The 17,396-nt window shown below is 47.0% G+C and overlaps 1 protein-coding gene across 4 annotated transcripts in view; it reads right to left on the bottom strand.

Annotated features, from left to right (window-relative positions):
• The window catches only part of Pknox2 (PBX/knotted 1 homeobox 2), a 273,098-nt gene that overhangs the window by 100,473 nt on the left and 155,229 nt on the right, over positions 1-17,396 (bottom strand). The window lies entirely within an intron of this gene.

Here is a 17,396-nt window from a genome sequence, read left to right as displayed (position 1 = left end):
AAGCAGGAAATGGGGAGAAAAAGTCAGGAGAGGAGTAGACCAGGACTAAAGACAACCAGAGGCCTAAGGGGGGCCTTGGCTGCCTGCCTTTAAAGGTTATTTTTAGGTTCAAGGTAATTAATTTTCACAGTATTTGACATGAACCACGATGTCTGAGGCAGAGTCTGGGTGGTCAGCCTTGTCATTAGGTCTGGCCAGATATTTCCCAACCACCCCATCACTTTCTCCTGTGGATGAGTTGATGATTTGAATCCAAGGAGGCTCTGCTAGGAGCCAGGATGGAGCGGGGGCTACTCTAGGCTGTACTTCCAGGGCAGCAGTGGGCAGTTCTTCTGGCCAAGAGCCTTAGCCCTGTCCTCCAGGCAAGCGCATCTGTAACGTCAGCAGCCCCTTCCTAGTTAACACCAGCTTAGTGAAAACACATTTGCACCTCAGTAAAGAATGCAATTAACTAGCGGCCTGACAACGGGAGCTGAGAAATGCAGCCTAGGCTGCGGCTGCAGCAGGAAACAGAAAGTAGACATCTGCCTGAGCAACAAGGCTCTCCTGCCTGGTGTGTGTGTGTGTGTGTGTGTGTGTGTGTGTGTGTGTGTGTGTGTGTACACGTGCAACACATTGCTGGGGAGGTGAGGGTGGCAAACACACAACATCCAGGATCCTCAGGGAGGTCCGAATTCTGGGTTGCAAGAGAGAATAAGGCAGGGTGTGTGGGATAGGATGAGTTTGAGAGATGTTCCAAGAGTAAACAGGTAGTCCGTGCATTTCCACTAACAAACGCCCTCTGGGTTCAAACAAACCCCCTGCCTTCTTCATACCCCGCGCTCCTCCCAAGAGGAGATGAAGAATACTGCGACACATTTGCAGGTCTCTCTGGCCACTGGGAGAGCCACTCAGAGAGAGGCCAGAGAAATCAGCACCAGTGGAGGATGGGGCGGGGGCAATGTTAGTGTCCAGTCACTCCTCTCACTCCCGTCACCCTGCTCCTCCTCCATGTAACCTTGCCCACGAACTCTGTAACGAGTCCCAGGGCTCTGGGCACTGAGGCTGCAAACCTGGGAGGCATGTCTGATTGATTCCTCCTCTCCCAGATCCACGCCATTTTCACTCCCTGTCACTATCCCTTCTGATCGCCTCCTAATCGGAGGTAAAGCTCATCTTTCCTCCTTTCCATTCCCCGTGGCACATCCTAGACAGGTCACCCTCCCTGGCCACACTTGTCATTCTCCTTCCTGGTCTGTGCCATCAGCCCTCAGCGCGTCCATACCAGTGACTCATCTATGAGTAGCGAGCACTCACGGCCTTCCATGGTCTTACAGCTGCGCCACCACCAGACGCCCAGTGGTGTCTTGCTGTGGGAGGCGCTCAGAACTCTAGTGACAGGAAGCTCTCAGAAGAACTCTGTTGACTCCATTAGACCAAGTACAGCTTTCTGGGTGCCTGTTTTGACGACCCATCTTTCTAGATTCATCCTCCTCTCTATACCAAGGAGTCCACTACTCTCTAGTGGACCAGAGAACCACTCTCCTTTGCCACACCTGGGCCACACTTTGGAAGGTCTCTCAATATCCACATTCTGTATTTCTACCTGACAGGACCCTAGCCACTCTTCAGTGTTTACCTCAAACAATCTGGTGGCTGCCTCAGCAGCCAGAAGTAAATTTTCTTCCTCTGTGTTTCTAAGTAACGCGATGCGTGGCATTCTCTGCAAGCCCTTGCCACGTTCTGTCTCATGCTATGGTCATCTTATATCCCACTATCTCTTTCCAAACTGTGAACCTCGCAGCCGGGAACCGTTATCTTGTAAGTTTTTAGTCTCCAAAGTACATTAATAGAAAAACACCTTATTTCATTCTTAAAACTAATCTTAGAAGTAATGTTTTATCACCTTTACAAAACACATACACTTAACTAAAGGAAATAGATAAATAAGTAAAGATGTGAGTTGTAGTGCTGTAATATGATGGCCAACATTTGATATTTGAAATAAAAGGCTTGTTTCTTAGAATAGTGCCATATTATGCACACAATTTAGTATTTGACAATATAGTACACATATTTTCATGTAGGGGGAATTTATTTATCATCGTCATCATCATCATCATCATCATCTTTTTTTTTTTTTTTCAAGATAGGGCTTCTCTGTGTAGCTCTGGCTGTCCTGGAACTTGCTCTGTAGATCAGGCTGGCCTCGAACTCGGAGATCCACCTGCCTCTGCCTCCTGAGTGCTGAGATTAAAGGCCTGTGCCACCATCACAGAGCAGGAATTCATTTTTTAAAAACAGTTGTTTTGTTTTATTTTTTCTTTTTGTTTATTTGTGACAGGGTTTCTCTATATAACTCTGGCTGTCTGGAATTTGCTTTGTAGACCAAGCTGGCCTTGAACTCACAGATATCTACCTGCCTCTGCCTCTTGAGTCCTGAGATTAATGGCATGAGCCACTACCACCCAGCATAATTCATTATTTTAATGGCTATATGACATTATATTTTATGAATGTGCTTTAGTTATTTATCTAAATTTTTATTTTATGTTGTTTATATTATTTCTAGTTTTTCAACAAATAATGAACAACAAATAATGATCATTCTTGCTAGCTGATTTTTACCCCACTCCTGATCATTTTCCTAGGGTAAGTTTTATGTGGAATTGCCAAGTCCAAAGATGCATTCATTTTAAAGACCTTCCACAGATTCCCTGCAGGAGGGTCATACTTATTCATGTCCTACCAGCAGCACATGAGAAATATTTTTTTTTTCCCTTGTCAACTAGTTGTTCCCATTTTATAAACGTGGCTAACAAGGCTTAAGAAAGTCAAACACAGGTATGTTTGTGCCTTGTCTTCTAGCATTAGAGGTTTCATAAAGCTCATTTCCCTACCCTGCTTTCTCTGTTCTTGTGTGTCTTAGCCTTGCAAAGAGATCACTTGCAGCTGGAAGTGCTAGCTCAGTGTTGTTTTCCTCAGAGGGAAGGGAGGGGTGGACATGCCTAGAGGGCCATGCCTAGAGCCTTTCCAAAGTTACCCTCCCCATCAGCTCTCCATGCCTCTGAGACCCATATGGCAGATGGGAGAACTGTTGTGAGCTACTGTTTACGGTACCCTGCTCTCCTCTTCTGCAAAGGTGCAAATTGCTTCAATTTAGCCTGCATATCAAGAAGCTACCATGTGCCTGGGCCTGAGCCCGAAATCAATCCCCAACCTCTCTTTTCCTCTCCCCCTTCCGACCTTCATCCTTCTCCTCTGCAGCATCTTCCTTTTTCTCCTCCTGTCCTGTAGATTCATACTCGAGTGGGAAAGACTGACGGATGGAGGGGAAGTACTGTGACTTGCCCTGTGTGTTTGATGCCACTTCTGGCTGCCTCTCTGGCATTCCCTCCTATGTCAAGCACATAGAGATGAGGTCAGGGTCAGGCCTAGGTTCAGAGCTAGGCAAGGCAGGAAGCCCTGTCTGTCTCCCACGTCCTCCAGCTTCTATCTCTCATCATGCTCTGTAGGGCCCCAGAGTGTGTGTGTGTGTGTGTGTGTGTGTGTTTGTGGGTTGGGAAGAGCTCCCTCCTGAGGTCCTACAGCAGTCACAGGGTTCCGACTTCTGCTCTAGCTGTCCCTCCACCCACCCTGGGGTGACGCTGGGATTCCTTGGATAGGATTGAGACCAGCGTTAGTCAAGGGAAGCCTACCTGCCTCCCGCTCTGGGATTAATAAAATGCACATTAGTCAGAGGAAGGATGATCAGAGGTGACACTAGCATGCCCCTGAGTGGGGCACTGCTTCAGGGCTACAATAGACATAGATTTCTCCTTTCCCAGAACTGACAGGCCGCTCTCTCCACCAGTTTCCCTACCGCCCATAGGAAGCTCGGAGGCAGAAATATAGCCTATAATCTCCTTTCTGTCACTGGCAGTGATTCCTCTGAGCATAAGGAGGGCAGCTCACATGTCAGAAAGCTCCGAGGCAGATGAAAGACAGAAGGAGGGCGGAAGGGAGAAAGAGGCGGCAGAGGAGTGGTTAGCATCCTTCCCAGCTCAGCCACTGCAGCCACCAGCGGGCTCCTTTGCCAGCAGGGCAAACATCCCCACCACACTGTCCCTCACTATTCAAAGTCGTCCACCTTTAGCAGGCAGCCTGGGACAATACTGCCCGATCCTGAGCTAAAGCTGGACAGACAGCCTGAGAGACGTGGCTGAGTCATGGAGGCAGACTGAAGGAGAACTGAGCCCTATGTGGCCTGACATGAGAATCCAGATGTTTGGGAGACACAGAAGGGATCGGAGCTTTGATTTGAAGATAAAGTCCCTTTCATCCCTGCTACCTCCCCAAACAATGGAGTGACGCTTTGCAGCTCCTTAGTTCCATCAGGCCACTCCTTGCTGGCCAAGTTCATCTTAGCTGGACCCCCTCTGTCAGGGAGGGCAGCTCCCAGAGAATGCCTTTAGCTATTTTGCCAGCTTGCACTTGGGTGATCTGCAGGGAGCAGGACAGTAATAAAGACAGGGACTGGAATCTCTCATCAGGAGCCCAGAGTGAAGGCCTATCTATCCCTTCCCCTTGGGGAAGTTCCTCCACCCTGATATCTGTCCTAGTGCTAAATGCCTTGGGAGAGTCTGCACTCAATCTGGAGCCCGCTTGGTGGCTGTCGCTTCAGTAGTTAGTTGGCCTACAGTGTCCCTCCTGCAGATCCCCGATGGTGGGCATTATAATAATCTCCGGCCTCCTTCCTTCCCCGTGTCAGGGTGTGTGAGCTAAGGAAGTACAGCTGCTAGTTCTGGGTCCACCCCAGATGTGCGCTGTGATGTCGGACAAAGTCTACCCCTAGTAGACTCCGAAATTAGTTTCACCATCATTCTTATCGTTGGCCTCATTGTCTTCTACACACAAGAAGCTGAGCTTGAAAACATGGCATTTCCCACCCCACTCTCCGAGGATTCTTGATTATCAGTTAAGCCAAACTGTCTCCCTAAGGAAAGCCCAGAAAGCAACAAGAGCCAGGACACCAGCCTCCAAGAAGCTGACTGTGATGTCGGGGAGCAGAGGTACTCCTTGGGAGTCTGTGGGCCCTATTCAGCTTCGTCTCACTGTCCCTTCTGTGCAGACCCCAGCAGCTTTCCAAGGCCAAGAAGATGAAAGTCTAGATTCCTTAAGCTTTCGCTCTTGTCCTTCATTATCAGCTTGGACCTGGTCCTCTGACCCTGGTACTTCTGAACTTGAACCTTTTTCCCAGCTGAGAGAGGCTGCCGCTACCCAACACCCAGTATCTTGTTCACACTGGCCTGCACACCTCGTTCCCTGCTAGAGAACCTGATGCTTCCTTCTTTCTGCCTCCAGTACCTACCAACCCTAAGGCTACCTCCATCTTAGCGCCCCCCCCCCCAGGAACTGAAGATCTGCCCCTTACACCCCTGTCTATGATGGGCCCTTAATCTTACTGTATTTTCTGAACTTCAGCTCTTTAAACTAAACGAAATCTCCTTGATGGCATCATCAACCTGTGTCTTTATTTCTTGTATTCCCTCTGTGCATGCCTAGGTTAGCACCGAGCCTCTGTAGATCATGCAAACTATCATTCTTATCACACAAAGAGAAGACATTACTAGAAAATATCAACTTAGATCAATACTGAATCAGTTCAGTTAAGAGTTTGCCGACCTAGTTACTAGCACTTGTGGCCGAAGGCATTGCAATTCTCTATACTTTCCTATGTCCTGGAATTGAGTGCTTTTGACTGAGAATGGGTTCACGTGCTTCTTGCAGTCCCTGAGTGTGAGAAAATTAGCGTTAGAGAGATAGGTTTGGTCAAACATGGATTCAATGCCAAGCTTCACTCTTCCTCCTGTTTAACTGGAGTAAGCCTCACAGTAGAGTAGCTTTCCTGCTTTGTAAAATAGAAACAGCAATGCCTAACTCATGGGGTGTCTTTAAGGATGTTATGGCATTGTATCAGACATGATGTGTTTAGTGGGGAGTGAGGGACTCCGCAGTGGTGAGGAGTAGGTCTTTAATAAAGTGACTTGCCATTCACAGTAGTGATAGTAATGGTATGCTTATGCATCGTTTACTAAAAATCTGTTACAATTTGTCCTGTATTAGAGTTATATGATCACATGGGTGGCTTTTATTTTGTTATAGAAATGACATAACCAAAAACTACTGGGTTTGTGCTGCTTGGTTTTGTTGTTACCATTTCTGTTCTTTGAATCAGGCTTCTGAATCTCAGTCCTTGAAATGGTTTTCCTGAAGTAATTATGCATTTTCAGAGTCAACATATTTAACGGAAGTAGGAAAAGGAGTATTAAACTGCAGAGATGCATTGCTCATGAAATAGTCTAAATTTGTGTAAATTCTTTGCCAATCATAACTCCTTACATCCGACTTGGTAACTCTCAACTTGTCCCTGCAAGTCACTTATATGTGTATTTTTATACTCGGTTGCTATTTTATGCTATATCTACTCATATTATAAATAAGGTTGAAGAAAAGTCTTAACAAATAACAGGAATATACTGAAAGGGTGCTCCAACATAAAATAGTACTTTGGTGGTGTTTCACTTGATGACTTGAAAACTCTTGAAGTTGTCTAGGGAGTAAGGTCATATGTAGTTAATAAAGGCAGACTTTCACCATATCTTTAGACTCTGGCCCAGTCCTTTTTGAATTTTGTCACACCACCTTTCAAAAACCAAAATAGCCTTAAAAATACAAAAGAGACATAAGTAAACAAGCTCTTGCTTAGCTATCTATTATTATGGCTACATTTTCCATCAGTGCAATTCACCCTTCTCTTTGGTTTCAAAACTCTCAAACTTGTAATATTTAAGAATTTTATACTACATTTTATTAATCATCAGTGTGTGTGGATGTGCATGCATCATGGTGTGGAGGTCAGAAATTCTGTGTCAATTTTCTCCTATCATGTGAGTACTGGGGATCGAACTCAGATCCTCTGGCTTGGCAGCAGGCACCTAAACTCTATAAGCCATCTCCCTAGTGCTACTCACACTTAATCTTGAGACTTGGAGTTCTGCCTTCAGAATATATACAAGAAGATGGTAAAGGATAAGCCTAGGGGTTTTGGATTGTTTCTTTGTTTACTCTTGAGAGATCAGTGACAATGTTTATGCACACAAATGTGTGAAAATATAGGGGTATACATCTCAATAATATGAGAGCATAGACATGGCTCTGGTTTGGAGTCCCAGCATCACATATAAAAATCTAAAAATACTAGTATATATGAAAAAAGGAGATAAGGATTTAAAACCATGCTTTTTAAAAATGATTCAGCTCTCCAAAATTTTCTTTCAAGACTACCCTTCCCCATCTAGGGTGAATCATACCCTCCCCTCCCCTCCCTTCCCCTTCCTTTCCCTCCCCTCCCCTCTCCCAAAAATTGGGATCATACCTCTAGGATAAAAGTCTAAAGTTCTTAGCCAGGAACTACAGGCTGTCTCACTGAATTATTATCATATGCTCCTACATGTGTCTTTCTGTGAAGCCCTGAGCTTCCAGAGAACAGGGACTTAGGATTTCCCACATTGCATCTCTAACCTTGCATCCCACTCAGTGCATGTTTATGAAATTAGGAAGTGGATCGATGATCAGGAATGCCAAGAGCCGTCAAGAGATCTGGCTAGAGTTTGAACAGACACGGAGAAATGAGCTATGGGAAGGACTGGTGATAGGAACCTACCATGGAAAGTAAATTATCCTTTTCAGCAGAACCAGACCATGCTCTCTGACCCCAGCTTTAAAGATACCCTTAAATTTGCGCCAAGAAGTTTTATTTCTTGGAGGAAAACTTGGACCCTTAGCAGAAGACATCAACACTGAAAATCTGCAAAACCCTGCCTGGGTCTAGCTCCCTTCCCCACAACCTCCCTACCAAAGTCTTTCCCCAGCAGTTCTACCTTCAACCTTGAACCTTGCTTCCTCATTCCTCAGGCTGATGGGGGACTCTGCCTAGGTGCTGTGGCAGCCTTCTCCAGAAGCAGGGATGATAGCATCAAGCGTCCCTGTTCCTCTCGCTCTCCACTGCTGTACTTTAGCCGGCAGGAGCCTCCTGGTCCAGTTCTGCTCCTGCCCTGTACCCCTGCTACCCCTGCAAGGATGGCTCTAGCCCTAGTGTCTCCTATGAACAGGTCTCTTAGCTCTTACCGCACCAGCTTGTGATGGTCTGAGTACAAGATGACTGTATTCCTAGCATCCACCGGATTAGCTAATCCTCAGCAGAATCTCAAACCCACAATCTCCTGAGATCCCAACATGTATTTTGTGTTTAATAAATATCTGTTGATGAAGGCACATATAAATGTATATATTCAACAGAGGACATACCATATCAACATATCACATGTTGATCGCCTTCACAAGAAGGGATATTATCCAATTTAGTAGTTAATCCTTGTACCACCCTGTGAAATAGATGATACCAGTCCCATGCTAAAAGGGAAGCTGAGGTTAGGAAAATCAAGTGACTTTCCCAAAGTCATAAGGCTACGTAAGGGGAGAAATGAAAGAGGAGGGCCCGATGGTTATGTTACAGGCCTGTTAGCACAGCTCTTCAGTGCCTGTGCCTCTGTCCATCTGTCCACCTGCTCACCTACCCACCTACCCTTCTGCCCACCTGCCCACCTGTCCTTCTGTCCACCTGTCCGTGTGCCCATCTGTCCACTTGCCCACCTGCCCATCTACCCACCTGCCCCTCTGCCAGCCTGCCCACCTGCCCCTCTATCCACCTGCCCATTTGCCCCTCTATCCACCTGCCCATTTGCCCCTCTATCCACCTGCCTACCTGCCCCTCTGCCCACCTGTCCACCTAGCCAGGGGAAAGACGTCAAGAAGGAGAGCTACTTTTCTACCTCCCTTGGGAAATAAACAAGAAGAATTTTTCTTCTCATCATTTGGTGAGTCAGTGACATTTCGTTTGACAAAGGATGTAGGAAAAGCCTCTCCTGGGACTAGTTTTGGGACCAAGCTCTGATAATATTGCTTTATTGAAAAGGGATGCCAGGAACTGATCTCCGGATGGCCTTTACATGAAGTAATTTATGCAGAAAAAAAAAAGAAATACATTTTTTAAAAGAAACACACATTGATCTATACACAGTCACAATGACAATGGTAAGGACATTGTGCATGTACACACACACACACACACACAGTTTCTCTCTCCCCTCTCCCTCCCTCTCTATCCCCCCAAACACAATTGCATAGATTCTGGTTCACGCTCGTGGTCATGACCGCACACAATAAAAAGCCAAAGAGCTCCAAGTCAGGAGATATACAGCCGCGCTCGGCCTCCCCCTCCCACCACCCCACCCCCACCACACACACCACACACACACCACACACACACACACACACACACACACACACACACACACACACACCGCCACACCCTCTTGCTAACCAGTGCAATGGTCCTGACTTCCCTTCTATGTCCTCTGGGGAAAACTGCAATTTTCCCACACATGAAAACTTCAGTCATTAAGGAATGCACCAGAATCATGTCATCGAAGAGATTAATCTCTTTGTGCCTCCTTGACCAGCCTGACTCAGGGCCCTGCTCCCTCCTGTGTGATCACACTTCACAGGAGATGGTGCCAACCAGATGACCTGCTGCCCAAGGCACAACTCCACTCAGGAAGATTTATACCCTGCGCCTCACTCAGGCCTCCACCATCACCTTCTCTGAGGAGAGCAGAGGAGGGATAAGAAGAAAGGGAAATGAACTGTCCACAAAACTCTCCTTCAGATGCCGCTCAGCAATGAAACGGATGGAGAAGGGGTACACTGAACACTCCCTCCTCCCCATGATGCTCGAAAAGGGCTGGATTGGCAAGGGCCCAAGAACCAGGAACTCTCTTCCCACCACAGAGAATTTTGACTTGGGCTCAAGTAGAGCCCAGGATGCCTGTTCTTATAGAATGAGCATGTGCAAACTCAAAGAGGCCAGAAACCGCCCAGGGATTAGCACGCATTAGCGCTATACAGCTCTGGGCCTCAGTTTCTCCTTATGTAAATAAGAAGTTAGAACTGGATGGTCACTTCCAGCATGGTCTGTGTCAGGGGCCACCTTGCTCGGCCTTGGTGCCACATCAGTAAGACTTTCCACACCTCTGAATCTGCTAGACCGTTTATGCATCCCAAAGCACGTCCAGTCATGTCCCTTGGCTTTTTGTGTAAGTCACACAATAGCAGTAAGGCAGTAGTGCTACAATCAATGCCTCCAGTAAACAGACCGAGAGACCAAAACTGAGACGGATGTGCGTCTTGGTCAATGTCACAAAAGGAATCAGCATTGATTCAACTTCCACAGCGTCACCCCTATTTAAAACAGTAATAACACAATGCTGTGGACGCCCCAGAGTTTGCACTAACAAATCCCCGCCGCCGCCCCCTCCCCTCCCCCACTCCTTTTTTTTCTTTTCAAGGCAGACAGGGTTTCTCTGTGTAGCCCTGGCTGTCCTGGAACTCACTCTGTAGACCAGGCTGGCCTCAGACTCAGAGATCTGCCTGCCTCTGCCTCCTAAGTGCTGGGATTAAAGGTGTGCACCACCACTGCCAGGCCCAAACTTTTGTTCTATTGTGTAGGTCAGCTTGGTTGAATGATAACTGAATTGTGTGTGGCTTAGGATAGATGTCCAGGGAAGATGGTCCTTCTTTTAGGAAAAAGTTGGACCCACCCCACCCACTTTGGCCATTAGAGGGTTACGATGAAGGAAAGGGAACCTAAGCTAATATTCACTCACTCCACAGGTGGTAGTTGAGCGCTTGCTCTGTGTGAGGAACTGTTCAGGATCGTGACCAGAAGTGACAAAAAGCCCAGCCTTTGCGAGGCTTGCGCTTGAGGGGGGAGTGGGGCTGACAGTCACAAGACAACAAATGAGGTTTATAAATAAAACGCCATGTCAGAGGGCGAGAATGGCAAGAAGGCAAAGGGCGGAGGGCAGAGCACCAGCTGTGGGCAGCCCTGCGTTGGGGCTGCAGGGGAGCGGGAGGGCAGGCAGGCCAGGGGAAGGGTGGGTGTGGTGGCTTGAAAGGGAATGTTCCTCCTAGTCAGGCGCTGGAATTCTTGGTCTTCAGCTGATGGCATTTTGGGGGGAGGATTCAGGGGCTGCAATCTTGCTGGAGGGAATGCATCACTGCGGTGGACTTTGAGAGGAGAGGAGAGGCTCTATGCAGTTTTCCTATTTCTGTTTCATCCTTGTGGCTAAAGACATAAGCGCTTAGCTTCCTGTTCCCCCTGCCATGTTTTCCACCTGTGATGGACTCTCATCCCTCTGGAACTGCAAGCACAAATAAACTCCTCTACAAATTGCCTGGGTGATAGTGTTTTATCATGGCAATAGAAAAGTATCAAATACAGCTAATGAATATGATCCAAGTGCATTGTATGCATCATATGCATGTATGAAAATGTCATGATGAAACCCTGTCTGTTGTTTTTCAGGACTGGGACTAAACCCAGAGCCTCAGATATACTAAGACAAACCACCAGCTACTGAACTATATCCCCAACTGTCTTCTGCTTCTTTTGCTTTACTGATTGATTGATTAGTTGCTTGGTTGCTTGGTTGGTTGATTTTTTCTAGACAGGGTTTCTCTGTGTAACATCCCTGGTTGTCCTGGAACTTGCTTTGTAGACCAGGCTGGCTCGTACTCTACCTGCCTCCAATTCCAAGTGCTGGGATTAAAGACATGCGACACCACACCCAACTTCTTGCTTCTTTTAAATGTTGAGGTCTAACCTAGAGTGGTGGTGCATGCCTTGAGGAGCAGAGGTAAGAGGATCTCTCTGAGTTTGAGGCCAGCCTGGTCTACAGAGTAAGTTCCATGACATCCAGGGCTGCACAGTAAGACCCTGTCTCAAGAAGAGAGAGAGAGAGAGAGAGAGAGAGAGAGAGAGAGAGAGAGAGAGAGAGAGAGAGAGAGAACTGTTTTTACTAAATTGCCCAGACTGGCTCTGAACTAGCTCAGATGGGCCTTGGATTTGTAATCCCCATAATCCCCATGCTTCAGTCTCCCATAGGAACTGATATTATAGTTCTGGCCCAGTGACCCAGACTGGCTAAAGTCCTTATTTTGTATAATTATATACTAGTAAGGACTGAGAAGTAAAATGCTTACCTAGAATGTATAAGGCCCTGCCTTTGATCACCAGCACCTCCAAAAAACAAATATTAACGAACACTAATTTTTTAAAAAGGCAAAAAAATTAAGTCCTTCCAGTAACTTTAAAAATAGGAAAATAGGCCAGAGTCCGAGAGACCAAGGGGTATAAAACTCAGCTGAAAGGAGACCAGAAGGCATCTGTGGGGAAACAGGCCCTGCGGCAAGGTGTCTGCTAGACCGAGGAGGGGAGAATGGACAAGGGAAGCCTCCCCTGCTGGGATAAAGGCGGGACATTTCTAATTCTCTCTGTGCAGACTTGCACACCTTCCTTCTCCATCCACATCGGTTGTCCCTCTGGCATCTCCTCAGGCCGTGGACCAGGGGGAAGAGAGTAAGGTGCTCAGGCACAAAGTTGAGGAGACACCAGGACTGGGGGGACCACACCTTGCCTACTCTCACTGAGGCTAAAGGAAAAAAAAATCTGTAGCATTGTCCCTATTTCATATATACACATATCAAAATAGCACATCGTGCCCTGTGAATGTGCACAGGTCTATGTCAACAGAATTCTTTCAATTTATGGTAGTTTGCTTACCATGCATCTGTGTCACTGATTTTTATTTTTCATTTTAAAACAATTGCAAATAAAGATTATTTCACTTGATGATCCAGTTTTGGTTGTCTTCGTAAATTTTGTGTCGGAGTCTAAGCCGACCTCTCCCACGCCTTCATTCAACATGAACACATGCAAATTGTTTGGGGAGGAAGAAGAGGGGCCACAGCCACAAATGGAGAAGCCAACATGGAGAGTGAAGTCCTGCTAGCAAGACAGAGAGGGGAGTCAGGATGCTTTCCCAGGGAGGACCTCAAGGCCCCGCCAGGAGGGTCAAAACGTTCTTTCCTCTCAGGGAAGCTTGGGAAGCTGAGCTTTCAGCAGTGTGGAGGAAATCTCCTGTTGATCCGCTGGAATGTTCAAGAGAAAGGTGACCACTTACTCTAGAGGGCTTGGGGAATATAAGGAAGAGGGGAGAGAGCTAATGCTTCTTACAGCCCTGATACCCAGCACCCTCTGAGGATCAATGACAGAGGTTCTGCACCCTTAGAGGTTGGGGAACAAGAAGGAAATTTGGAATGAAAGGCACCTTCCTGAAGGATGAATAGCAGCAGCCCCACGTGTCACCAAGGGATGGCTCAGGCCCCAAACCCTGTCCCCTTCCCTCACTGTGGCTCCCTGCTTCCCTTCAGTGTCCTCTGAACACCAGGATCAAATCCTCGGACCTCAGATGATGAGCCACTGGAATGCCCTTATTAAAAATAAAAAGAAGACACATCTTGAGCATACATGTGTTTGAAACTTTTATAACTCTGCTCCTACCTAACTTTCCAAGCTTATTATCTCTTATGACTCTCCTTCATGAACCCAGAGGGTAAAGCTGACAAGTCACACTGCCATGGCCTGAATGGGCCTTGCACAATTCATGTTGAAACCTCATCCCAGCTGGGGGGTGGTGATGCATGCCTTTAATCCCAGCACTTGGGAAGCAAAGGCAGGAGGATCTCTGAGTTCGAGGCCAGCCTGGTCTACAAAATGAGTTCTAGGACAGCCAAGGCTACACAGAGAAACTCTGTCTCAAAAAGAAAAAAAAAAAAAAAGAAAGAAAGAAAGGAAAGAAACACCTCATCCCTCATCCCATTGTGGTGACAAGAAGAGGTAGGGACTTGTAGGAACTTACAAAGTCACAAGGGCTCCACCCTCATGGATGGGATCACGCCCACATATATACATATACATATACATACACACACACACACACACACACACACACACACACACACACACACATATGCTTAACAGGCTCTCCCTACCTCTTCCACCACGTAAGCATCATCTACACAGAGTGAACCCTTACTGAATCTGCTGACACTTTACCTCGGACTTGCAGCCTCTAGAACTTGGAAATGCATATTCTCATTAATAACCATCAAGGCTAAGACGGATGAATAGACCAAAACATACACTTACAGGCCAAACCAGAGCCTGCTTGTTTTTGTGAAATAGTTTTATTAGAGTCTGGCCACACCCATTTGTTGACTGTTATCTAAGACTGCTTCCCACTCTATGTCATAGCTGAACCTAGCAGTTGTACAAAGACAGACCTGAATAACTGCAAGAGTGAAAAACCCTAGAATAATCACTGTCTGAACCTTTGCAGGAAAGGTCTGCTGACCATGGTCTAGGTTATGGTCCAAATACATTCTTCCTGTATAGCCTCTGCTCCCCGATCTCACCAAGCCTATGTTTGTTTGTTCCCAGGCTGGACCTGTTCTTCCCATGCTCTCATAGCTGCCCATTCTGTAAGAACTCAGCTCAAAACGCAACTTATTCTGTGATGCCTCCTGAATTCCTGTAAAAAAAATTTTTCTTGCATCTCTTTAAAGCTATGCACATTATTGGAATGACCACATAATTCATCTGTCACACTGGAATAATTTTCAGAATGAAAGAGAACATGATTATAATTACATAGGTTTCTCCAGAGAACATTCCAGGCAAAGCGGGTCACATGGGCCCATCTCTTAGTGTCTCTTCCTCCTGTCTCTGAGGGGAAAACTGGTCACCTAGCTAGCTTCTGAGAAGGGCAGTGTGTTTAGGGTAAGGGAAGTGGTGGCGTTGTCTTTCTTTTTCTTTTGAGATAGGATTTCTTTTTGTAGCCTAGCCTGGCCTCAGACCTGTAATTTTCCTGCCTTAGCCTTTCAAATCCCGGGATTACTACCCAAATACCCATACAGGGAATTTGTGACCCTTAGAGCATCCTTGTGTGAAAATATGATCAATGAACACTTGTTAGAATAAAAGAAAGAATAAAAGAAAGAAGGGTGCTAGCCCAAAGCTAGACGTGACACCTTCTTGGACAGGAACAAGCTAGAATGTGAGCGGGCAGACAGGAGCTACGACTCAGTGGAGAGGAGTTCACAGCTGGTGCCATCCAGTGCTGGTATTCATGTGGATGTGCCCACTTGCCCAGAACCACAGACCACCATGTGCTTGAGACCCCTGGGTAATGCCTGGCTCCCCCTCAACCCTCCATTGGCTTCCTCCCAGCCCTGCTAATCCTTCTCTCAGCAGCTTGCCCTCCTGACATCTGGCCTCCTGGAGGCTGGGGCACATCTCCTGCTCTACAGGGTCCCCATAGACATCAAAGTGCTGGGCTAACAATGGCCAATGCAGTCACAAGAGCTTGGCTGGCTGTTCGCTATGTTAGGAAAGAGCCAATTCAAGGATTCAGGTTTATTCTTGTGAGCTCTGAGCTGAGGCTGAATGCTGGATGATGAGAATTTAGATATGCATCTCCCTTCATAAAGCTCCAGCACATTCTATAGGCTTCTGCTCACTAAAATAGGAGATAGGAGACAGCAAGGGACAGATGACCCATTTAACATTCCTGGCACTCCCCCATCTGTTCTCCACTGAACAGCTAGAGACATCTTTTTGAAGTGCAAATCTCATTCTACTATATCCTCATCCTTTCCAGATCTCAAATGCACCACTGGTTTCCCATCCCTGTTGACATCAGCTCCCACATTGCCGTGATGCCCATGAAGGTCAATGAGGTCTGGCCCCTCTGTCTCTCCGGCGTCACCTAACTCATTCTCTCTACTCGAGGTACCATGGTCTTTGATCCCTTCTCACTGGATGTACTTCTCCCCACCGCAGGGCCTTTGCGCAAGCTCCCACATCTTCCTGGCAGGTGCCTTTTCCTCGTCTGCATTTAGTTGGTAACATTCTGCTTTGTTTTCAGACCACAGATTAAGACCCACTTCCTTCGGGAAGCTCTAGCTGACCTCTCAGACCATGTGAGATTCTTTCCCTGTGTCGTGTGTCTTCGTTGAGTTGGAGCACTTGCTTCAGTTTGCAATCACACACTCAGTTGGGGGAGGCCTGATTTCCTCATTAGGATGAAAACTCCACGTGGGATGAAACCTAGGATTTTTTTTTTTTTAAATCCACCCAGAATCCCCAGCACCTACTCACATTAAGAATGTCGGGGTCTGGAATGTAGTTCAGTTGGTAGAGTTCCTGCCCAACCCCCCCCCCCCCCCCGATTCAATCCCTGGCATTGTATAAACCATGCTTGCTGGCACACATCTGAAATCCCGGCCCTTGAGAGATGGAGGCAGAAGGATCAGAAGTTCAAAGCCACCCCTAGCTATATAACCAGCTAGCCTGTCTCAAGGGGAAAAAACAGCTGGCAAGATAGATTCCACCAATGGAAGTCAAAGGGCGGAGAGGCTCCCTCTGACCTTTTCTCAGATTGACAAATTAGGTAGGGATGCCTACCTGTTTCTCCTCATCCTCTTCTCTCAGTTTTCTCTTCTTCCTTCTTACAGGGCTGGCTTTAAAATGTTAGTGCGCAGAAGGCCACACAATGGAGTTTACAGGTATTGCCTGTGAGTCCACAGGTTAAGGCAGCCAAACTAGACAGACCCAGAGGAGGGTGAATGGACACCGGAAGAAGAGGGTGAGCCAGTACTGAGTAGGTGGGACAGGAAGGAGGCTCACAGACACTCTTGTTTCCTCCCTTCAGCCTTCCCACAGCATGAGCGGCTCACTGAGAACCCAGAGAGGAGTCCCCCTTCTGAGGGCATCCCCCACCTCTCCTTCCCCCTCCTTTTCCACCCTGGTTTGAATGTTCCCCTCCAAAATCCATGTGAAATCCCCCTGCTACTGTGTCAGGATTGAGAGGTAGGATGCGTAAGAGGTGACTAGGTCATGAGGGCTCTGCTGTTACAACTGGATTCATGGAGGTGTTGGTTTGTTTGTTTGTTTGTTTGTTTGTTACTGGAGTGGGTTCCTGCTGAGATGAATGAATTTGGCCGATTTCTTTCTGACAGGAACATGTTCTCTTGCCCATCTGTCATGTGATGATGAGCTCAAGAAGCCCCTTGCTCCAGAAGGACTTTTTCTCATTCTCCAGAACTGTGGGGGAACACACACACACACACACACACACACACACACACACACACACACCATATACCCATGCACTGCACACCATACATACACCACACACACACATCACACACCATACACATACCACACATGCATCACAAAGCACACTCACACATATACACACCACATATACCATACACAACACATACACACATCCCATATACACATGCACTACACACCATACATACACCACACACACACATCACACACCGTACACATACCACACATGCATCACAAAGCACACTCACACATATACACACCATATATACCATACACA

Source organism: Peromyscus leucopus, chromosome 7 (assembly GCF_004664715.2).
Source record: "Peromyscus leucopus breed LL Stock chromosome 7, UCI_PerLeu_2.1, whole genome shotgun sequence".
Taxonomy (NCBI): Eukaryota; Metazoa; Chordata; class Mammalia; order Rodentia; family Cricetidae; genus Peromyscus; species Peromyscus leucopus.
This window is presented reverse-complemented; position numbering and strand designations above follow the sequence as displayed.